Raw genomic sequence first — 8,321 nt, 5'->3', positions numbered from 1 at the left:
TTTGTTGACACTACGCACGCATGCGCGTTTCTGAGATACTATTAATTACTTTATTTTGGATCTAATTTGAAATCATCTTGATTTAGACACAAGAAAAACGCGAAAATAAATATCAATAGTTAACATTTTCTAGCCCATTATGTTTGTAAATGAATAAAGTTTATAAAGCCAAACTTGTTTATTTCTATCACATGCTCTTATTTTTAATTTGGAAATTTTTATTTTAGCATACTACGAATTATAGAAAGAGTAATCATTTTATTTGTTTGTAAAATGAGGTAAATAACATAAAAAAGAAGGTTCAGCGCAATGATGGTCAGTCAAGTCAGGTTAGGGTTCAGGATGATCATGTTCGTGCATACTTACCTGGCACAGGAGATACCGTGATCACGAAGGCGGTTTTCCCAGGGCGAGGCTCACCATTGCACTCCGGTGATGCTGACCCTTGCGATTAACCCAAATGTGGTTAACTCGGGTGTGCAATTTTTGTTAGCGGGGGACTGCGTTCGCGCTATCCCCCTTATACATATCATAAGGGACTCTAAACGGCGTATTTGCACCGCTTAACAAGGTCTCTGTTAATAAATAGTACTTGATTTATGCTTAAGCGTCAGCGAAGAATTTTTTCTACGCTACTTTTACATGATTTGTATTTTGACAATTTTGTGTGAATGAAAAGATTTTCAAACTCTCCAATTGATGCCTAGTAACTCATAATACTGAAAGAAGTTTTTAATAGTCTGTTAGGAAAACGTGTTAATCTAAAATTTTTCCAGTATAATATCGAGACATTTTTTTGAGATTAAAAACTTTGATTGAGACAGAAAAAAGGAGTGTTATGTCCTCATAGAGAACTTCAAAATATTAACTGTACTCATGTTGTGAAATGAGCCTGAACTTATCCTAATGTTATATCCAACGTTATCCTTGCCAGGTCCTAACACACCTCTTATCCATGTTTGTCACATCATACTCATGCATGTGTAACTCCGCATATTGTAACCTACCAAGGACCGAATAAACGGACAATTACATCCTGCTTTTTTGCAACCCAGAAAGAAGTCGCACCTGTGTCTGACCGTGACATATATACAGCGATTATAAGACATTATATGCCCTTGGCCATCTTTAAATAAAATGTAATATATTTGCTTTAATTTCTCCCCATGGGGAGTGGACCGATCCCGGAGATACTGCAATACCGGGCCGATCCGCGGCAAAGGTGGAGCAAGCCCCTAGCACTTCGCCATGATCCAAAAATCAGTTTAATATCGAAGATCCCACATGGGGATCGTATCAGATATTAAGCTGATAAGAACAGATATTATTTAAAAGAATGATACATTGTTTTTTATTTACAATAGTTTGGGTATTCCAGTAATTTGTGACAATTGGCTGACTATCTATTACATTTTATACATAATGTTCCTATTCCACTAACTAGAACCTATTCTTTCTTCTATCTTGACTTTGGGTTTATTTCACCCTACATACTGTCTAGCCCCTGAGGTATGTTCTATATAAATCATTCTCGACCAGCGAATGGCATCACTTACACACAGTTTCCTGAAGAGGCGCAGGTATCCCTTTGATGCCAGTCTCTTCATCAGCTTCTCGTTCTCCGGGTCGTATGCTCCCAGGGGTCCCACTATGAATGCAGCCACCTTCACCTGCTGGTATTGTCTTCTCATCTCTGCTGCCAGTTCTGCATACTTTTCTTCTTTCCTCAGTCTTGCTTCTTTAAATGCCTCTTGTCCATTCTCGAATGGGCAGGTGACGTCGATCAGGATCACTTCTCGGTTCTTTTCAATCACCAGGTCTGGACGTCCATTGTCTGCTGCTCCTGGTACTCGTTCATTTGCCGACATGACCTTCCAATGTCGACCTTCTGCGGCTTTTCGTACTCTATCCACCAGGGCATTATGTCGCTTTTGCATGGCTCGAGAGTGTATCATGCAGTGGTTTACTACATGTGGGAGCGTTTCTTCTCTATTGCACCGACGACATCTCCGATCCCTATTTTGGCCTCGCTTCGCTCCATTGACGGGGAGTAGGTTCAGTCTTGCTCTGTGTATGAAACGCCAGTCTGCGAAGGTTGTATACGCTCCATTTCGAACAAAAGCTGATGATGCTCTCTCTTGTGCTACGAGCTTCATCACTTTCCCTTGGTCAGGCTTATTCTGCAGAACTTCATCTCTCATCTGTCGTCGCTGGCTCCGGATGGTTTTGGCTACCTTCCTTCTATCTTTTTCTTCAATGATGGAGTCCGTGCATTTTATCTTGATGTTGTCTCCTCCCTCTGCTATCCAGGAAACCCCCATTCGGCCTGAGGCACACCTGGCTCTAGACCAGATGGTTTGGTGGTCTCCTCCTCGCGTTTGCATCTCTCCCTGTGTTAAGTACATGCATGCGTCGGTCATGCTTGGCTCCTGTCGTGTTGTCATTGTTGCCACTCGCCGGCATTCTTCTCTGGCTATTTCCCTGACGTCAGGATCCGGTGACGTGAGTAATTTATATGCGGTATCCACCAGGAAAATGTCAGAGTCTTCTGCCGCGAGTGGGACACCACACGCTCCAGCTTTACTGCTTCCGTACAAGTACTCATTCGACGCTCTTGACGGTAGATGTAGCGTGTGTTTAAGCATTGTCTTCATTTCGTTGTCCAGGTGTGCCCAGTCAGTTTTCCTCAGTTGCCAAGTCCTCATTGCATGCACTCCTGCCGGGAACATGAATGTCTTGACTGCATCTATTCTCTGCCACGGTGCTAGCTTGCTTGTCAGTATTTTGGTCCCGAGTTGCATTAGTTCCTCTACTGTTTGGATGTTTGGCAGAAGATGGAACCCAACTGGTCGTCCCAAGAAGAGCGTTGCTTCGCCATCGCTCTTCCATTGGATGGGCGTTTCTCCCACGTAGAACTGTGTCTGGCGCATTCCTCGAGGTCTTCGTCCAGACAGGTGCAATGATGAGCTTTTGCTAGGATTTAGGTCCAGTCCCATCATACTGCATTGTTCTGTTGCTATGTAGAGGAGTTGCTGTAGATTATCTTGCTGTTTTGTAATGATGGTTATATCGTCTGCATATGCTAAGCATGGGTGCTTGTGCTGTTGGTCCAGTATCATTCCTTCGGCCGCGATTTTCCGCAACAGTGGTTCGACCGCTATATTGAACAGGAGACCACTTATTGGGCACCCCTGTTGCACACCGCATTGTACTGGTATCTCTTCTGTTTCTCCTTCCTTTGTTAGTATTCTTGTCGTCTTGCCACTGATGATGTCTCCTGCTACTGTTTCAAAATCCCGTCCCACCCCTATACGGTTGAGCGCTCTTTTAATGAGGTCCAGTGACACTGAGCCAAATGCATTGGTCAAGTCGAGTGCTGCTATGCAGGTATCGCCATTGTTCCGTCGTGCATCGTCCATGTGATGTTGAAGTATGTAGTTGTGTTCTATCACCCCATCACTTGGCATGAATCCTTTCTGTGCGGCGCACAGTACCTCGTTGTCAACGAGCCACCTTCTGAGTCGTGCTGTGAGGCATCCCGTGTACACCTTGTATATTGTGCGGCTCAGTGTTATAGGCCTCCAATTTGAAACGACTTCTGGGTTACCACCTTTTTTGGGGACAAGTATTGTTCTGTATCGTTTCCAGGAGACTGGTATTCTCTTGGCTCTGAGACACACGTTGAATATGGCTGCCATAACTCGGCAGCTTGGGTCAGCCTTTCTCCAGTTCTCATATGATATTCTGTCTTCACCTGGTGACGAATTCTCTGCTGCTGCTAGTTTTGTAAATACTTCCTTCTCTGTGAAGGGCTGCATTTCCATCTCTGGTCTGTCGTGTGGCGGTTCGGGAATGTGCTCCACGGTATTTAGGTCACAATCCTTTTCAACCATCATGTGTTGGAAGTGTTCCTCTATTCTCTCCTTGCTTATTTCACATCTTGCGCCGTTCCCTTCGGCAATTAGCCGTATTGCTCGGCGACGGTTGTATTTGTACAGCCTCTGGATCTGTTTGCAATCATTGGCATCGGTGATTTTCCTGGTCGTGTTCTGTCCTTGAGAGATGTTTATCCTGTTTGCCGCTTGTATTGCTACCTCGATCTCAATCAGTACTTCTTCAAATCTTGCCCAGTCCGGGTTCCGCTGGATCTCATACACTGTGCCCAGAAACGGCTCCAGTATCCATGTCTCCTCAGCTTCATCTCGCTCTTCATTTGGTTCAGGCGTTATGCCAATCTGCTCCTGTATGTTGCCTTCACCACTTAGTGTTTGAGTTGCTTCACTTTGCGATAGTGGTGTAGGGGATTCACTGAGATTACTTTGGCTTCCTTCATTTGTTTCTTGACTTTGCATTATCTGTTCCCCTGTTCGGGTACTGTCTCCACCATGTTCTTCATCGGGGCTTAGAGGTGACAGTGGCATTCTTGGCATGTGCAAGAGGGGTGTCAGGTCCCCTGGGTGCTGTGATTCCTCTCTTGGTGAGGGTTCATTTTGGAGCAGCTGGCTCGGCGTTATCGACCTCAGTCGCGTTTCTTGATCGTCTGGGCTCAGTGGTGACACTGGTGTACTTCTCCCAGAGACGGGGCGTGGTGTCTCTGGTCCTTCCACTTCTCCATCCCTGGGTGGAGGTGTCCCTCTGTGCCTTTCTCGTTGCCCTTGTGTTTCTCTTTGCTGCTGTTGCTCGTAATTCTGTGGCTGCTCCCTCTGCTCGTTATCCCTATTTTCCCCAACTTCCTGTGAGGGCTGGGCGCTTGCTGGATTGCCTTCAGCCTGTTGGTTCCCCTGTCGTTGCTCCGCCTGACGTTGGTTGTCTCTCCTCCTCCACTGCCGTACATGTGTTGCTACCTTGTGGTTATTCAATCCTCTCTTTGTTGGGGCAGAGTAGTGGCAGTATTGCACGTCGCACTGGAAACGAAAATGGGGAACCCTTTGCTCCTCCCTCATCTGCCTGTTGAGGATGCACGTGTGATTGCTTGGCCGGATAGTCAGTACCAGATAGCACCCTGCACACATGTTCATATATTCGTTGATTTTACTCATGCATGTGTAACTCCGCATATTGTAACCTACCAAGGACCGAATAAACGGACAATTACATCCTGCTTTTTTGCAACCCAGAAAGAAGTCGCACCTGTGTCTGACCGTGACATATATACAGCGATTATAAGACATTATATGCCCTTGGCCATCTTTAAATAAAATGTAATATATTTGCTTTAATTTCTCCCCATGGGGAGTGGACCGATCCCGGAGATACTGCAATACCGGGCCGATCCGCGGCAAAGGTGGAGCAAGCCCCTAGCACTTCGCCATGATCCAAAAATCAGTTTAATATCGAAGATCCCACATGGGGATCGTATCAGATATTAAGCTGATAAGAACAGATACTACACTTTGATCTTAGCCAAAAGGCCGAGAAGCGATGACGATTGCTGTGTTGCAATCAAAGCAATGCACATTACACAATAACATTACTTTAGTTTTAAATTGGTGCAACAAGAATTTATCTCGAGTTCTGTTTGCAGATAAACAGTCAAACTCCTTATGCATCAACACTAGTAATCTATAATAACAAAAACCGGAATTGAATTACCAATTATTATACTATTCTTTACACTTCATTGTTATATTACCATTTACAATTTTTAGTTTTCCTTAATCTTAAAAAAAAATCACTTTTGTTCGTTATTTCTTTCTTTCATTCTTTCTTTCTTTTTTCTTTATGAACATTATTGACCAGTGTTAGTGAAGGAAGAAACTGGCATGTTTGAGGGACAGACTGAAGGACGCATACCCTACACTGTACTTTCCCCATGAAGAGATACGCCGGTTGCCAATGTTTTTTAACTATGATACCAACAATACACCCGCTGTTTTTGTTATTTTATTTTTTACATAGAAGCTGGAAAACTAATTTCCGTTGCATTATGAAAAGTATAAATTGCACTAAAAATGATAGTGCCTAAATGATTGAGACAATTACTTTATGAACCGTGTATGCCAACCTTCATGAAAAAATGAAGCTCCGCCCAGAGAAGTAGTTCCTGAAGTATTTGTAAAATGCTTACACAAGTATAAATATTTATTGCATATAATTGTAGAAAATTTGGAATTGTATCAATTTCTAGTTTGATTAGTCAATTTTCCAATAAAATGATTCTGGGCTATATTGATCTCATTACTATGCCAAATAAAGTATTTCCACAATGTTCAGTTTTATATTAGGAGGGATAGCCCTCACTGGATAGCAAGTTCCTCATAATTAATAGATAAAGTACATAAGCAATATCCCAAACGACTTAATTGTGAGAGGAAGAAACTTCAGGATCAATTTGCTACAGAAGAAAACTTGGCTTACCTCTATACAAACTTATCCTGGCAAATCAATCTAAAGTTGATGGTTGAGATACTATTAATTACTTTATTTTGGATCTAATGGGAAATCATATTGAATTTGACACAAGAAAAACGCGAACAAATTATCAATAGTTAAAATTTTCTAACCCCGTATGTTTGTGTTTTGATGGAAATGAATAGTTTATAAAGCCAAACTTGTTTATTTCCATCATATGCCTCTCACTTTTAATGTGACAATTTTTATTTTAGCATATTACGAATTATATAAAAAGTTATCATATAATTGGTTTATAAATTTAAATCAATAACATAAGAGAGATGGTTCAGCACAATGATAGTCAGTCAAGTTAGGTTAGGGTTTAGGATGAACAATTCAGGGCATACTTACCTGGCACAGGAGATACCGTGATCACGAAGGCGGTTTTCCCAGGGCGAGGCTCACCATTGCACTCCGGTGATGCTGACCCTTGCGATTAACCCAAATGTGGTTAACTCGAGTGCGCAATTTTTGTTAGCGGGGGACTGCGTTCGCGCTATCCCCCTTACACAATTCATAAGGGATTACATAAGAAATATAAGGTACAACGGCGTATTTTTACAGCTTAACAAGGTCTCTGTTAATAAATAGTACTTGATTTATGCTTAAGGTCAGCAAAGAATTTTTTTTCTATGCTACTTTTATATGATTTATATTTTGATAATTACGTGTGAATGAAAGATTTTCAAACTCTCTAATTGATGCCTAGTAACTCATAATATTGAAAGAAGTTGGGTTTTTTTTAATAGTCTGTATCACACTCGACAGTCACTCACTGTCACAGCAATGAAAGAAATCTATCATGATCTTGTTTACCAACACCTGATACACTGTCACACAGTATGGGAGGGGGGGGCCTCTAGCTCTTCAAAAACATAATCTCTGGTTACTGCACAAAAGAGAGTTGTACGGACAATGACCTACTTGAAAAAAAAAACAGATCACACAAATAAAAAATTAGCTATATTGAAAATTTTTAAATTCGAAGATGTTAACACCTACTGCTGTGCCCCTTTGTTTACAAATCTATCAATCACTTTTCATTCGCCTCTACCGCCGTGGACTTCCCCGAGTGTTGATGTTGTCGTCCACACCTTCCCTGGTCGTAAATCCACCCAACTGCGGTATATGCTCAAACTTAACTGCCTTGAGCAGATTAATGATGTCGCCTCCTCTCTTAAGACCTCCCACCCTCCTATCCTCGTCTACTGTGATGTGTCTGTTACCACGCTGGGCAGCGCTGGGGCAGCTGTGTGGATTCCTGAGCGCCAGGCCTGCAGGAAAATCAGGGTCCACGACTGGGCCTCCTCCACTGATGCTGAAAGCATAGCCATCCTCGCGGGCATTCATGAGGTGGCGACCTACTGTATGCTCGCACTGAACGCTGGAACCTCCTTATAATCAGTGACAGCACTTCGGCGCTAGAGAGGCTCAAATTAGCCTCCCCCTCCTCCCCTGCCGCCCAACACACCCTAGCCGCCGTCGCCGGGCTAGAACAAACTGATGACATCCGTGTCAAGTTTATTTAGATCCCGTCACTTATAGGAATAACTGCCTGTGACACTGTAGGTCGGCTTGCCAAAGAAGCTACACAAGAAGAAGATATTGAAGCCGCTCTCGCCCTCTCCTTGAGTCATCTCAAATCTCGCATACACGCCACACAACGAGAGGCATTCGATGAAAATTGGACACACCTGAAGCAACGGGGTAGCGTCACACTATGCCACTATGACGCTGTAACCGGTGACGACAACCGCCACTACAAAGAGTATCAATCCCTGACTCGATCTCAACAGATTATGTACATGAGACTGCACCTAGGGTACAGGTACCTATGGGAGTACATTGGCAACCCTGAGCCTGGCCGCACTGTTTGTAAACTTTGTGGCCAACCCGACTCTCACACCCTCTCTCACTACATCCTCACT

At 43.3% G+C, this 8,321-nt stretch overlaps 3 non-coding genes and 1 pseudogene across 3 annotated transcripts; 2 read left to right on the top strand and 2 right to left on the bottom strand.

Annotated features, from left to right (window-relative positions):
• Positions 1-358: 358 nt before the first annotated feature.
• LOC121866814 lies at positions 359-521 on the top strand. The gene has a single exon (XR_006089027.1). It is a non-coding gene; the product is annotated as a U1 spliceosomal RNA (small nuclear RNA).
• Positions 522-1,168: 647 nt separating this feature from the next.
• Positions 1,169-1,348, bottom strand: LOC121866816 (annotated as a pseudogene).
• A 3,882-nt stretch (positions 1,349-5,230) lies between these two features.
• LOC121866815 lies at positions 5,231-5,423 on the bottom strand. Its single transcript, XR_006089028.1, has one exon. It is a non-coding gene; the product is annotated as a U2 spliceosomal RNA (small nuclear RNA).
• Positions 5,424-6,736: 1,313 nt separating this feature from the next.
• Positions 6,737-6,899, top strand: LOC121866813. The gene has a single exon (XR_006089026.1). It is a non-coding gene; the product is annotated as a U1 spliceosomal RNA (small nuclear RNA).
• Positions 6,900-8,321: the final 1,422 nt, after the last annotated feature.

The sequence above is a fragment of the Homarus americanus genome, unplaced genomic scaffold, assembly GCF_018991925.1.
Source record: "Homarus americanus isolate GMGI-L3 unplaced genomic scaffold, GMGI_Hamer_2.0 scaffold18197, whole genome shotgun sequence".
Taxonomy (NCBI): Eukaryota; Metazoa; Arthropoda; class Malacostraca; order Decapoda; family Nephropidae; genus Homarus; species Homarus americanus.
The sequence above is the reverse complement of the archived record's forward strand: the minus strand, read 5'-3'. Positions and strand labels throughout refer to the sequence as shown.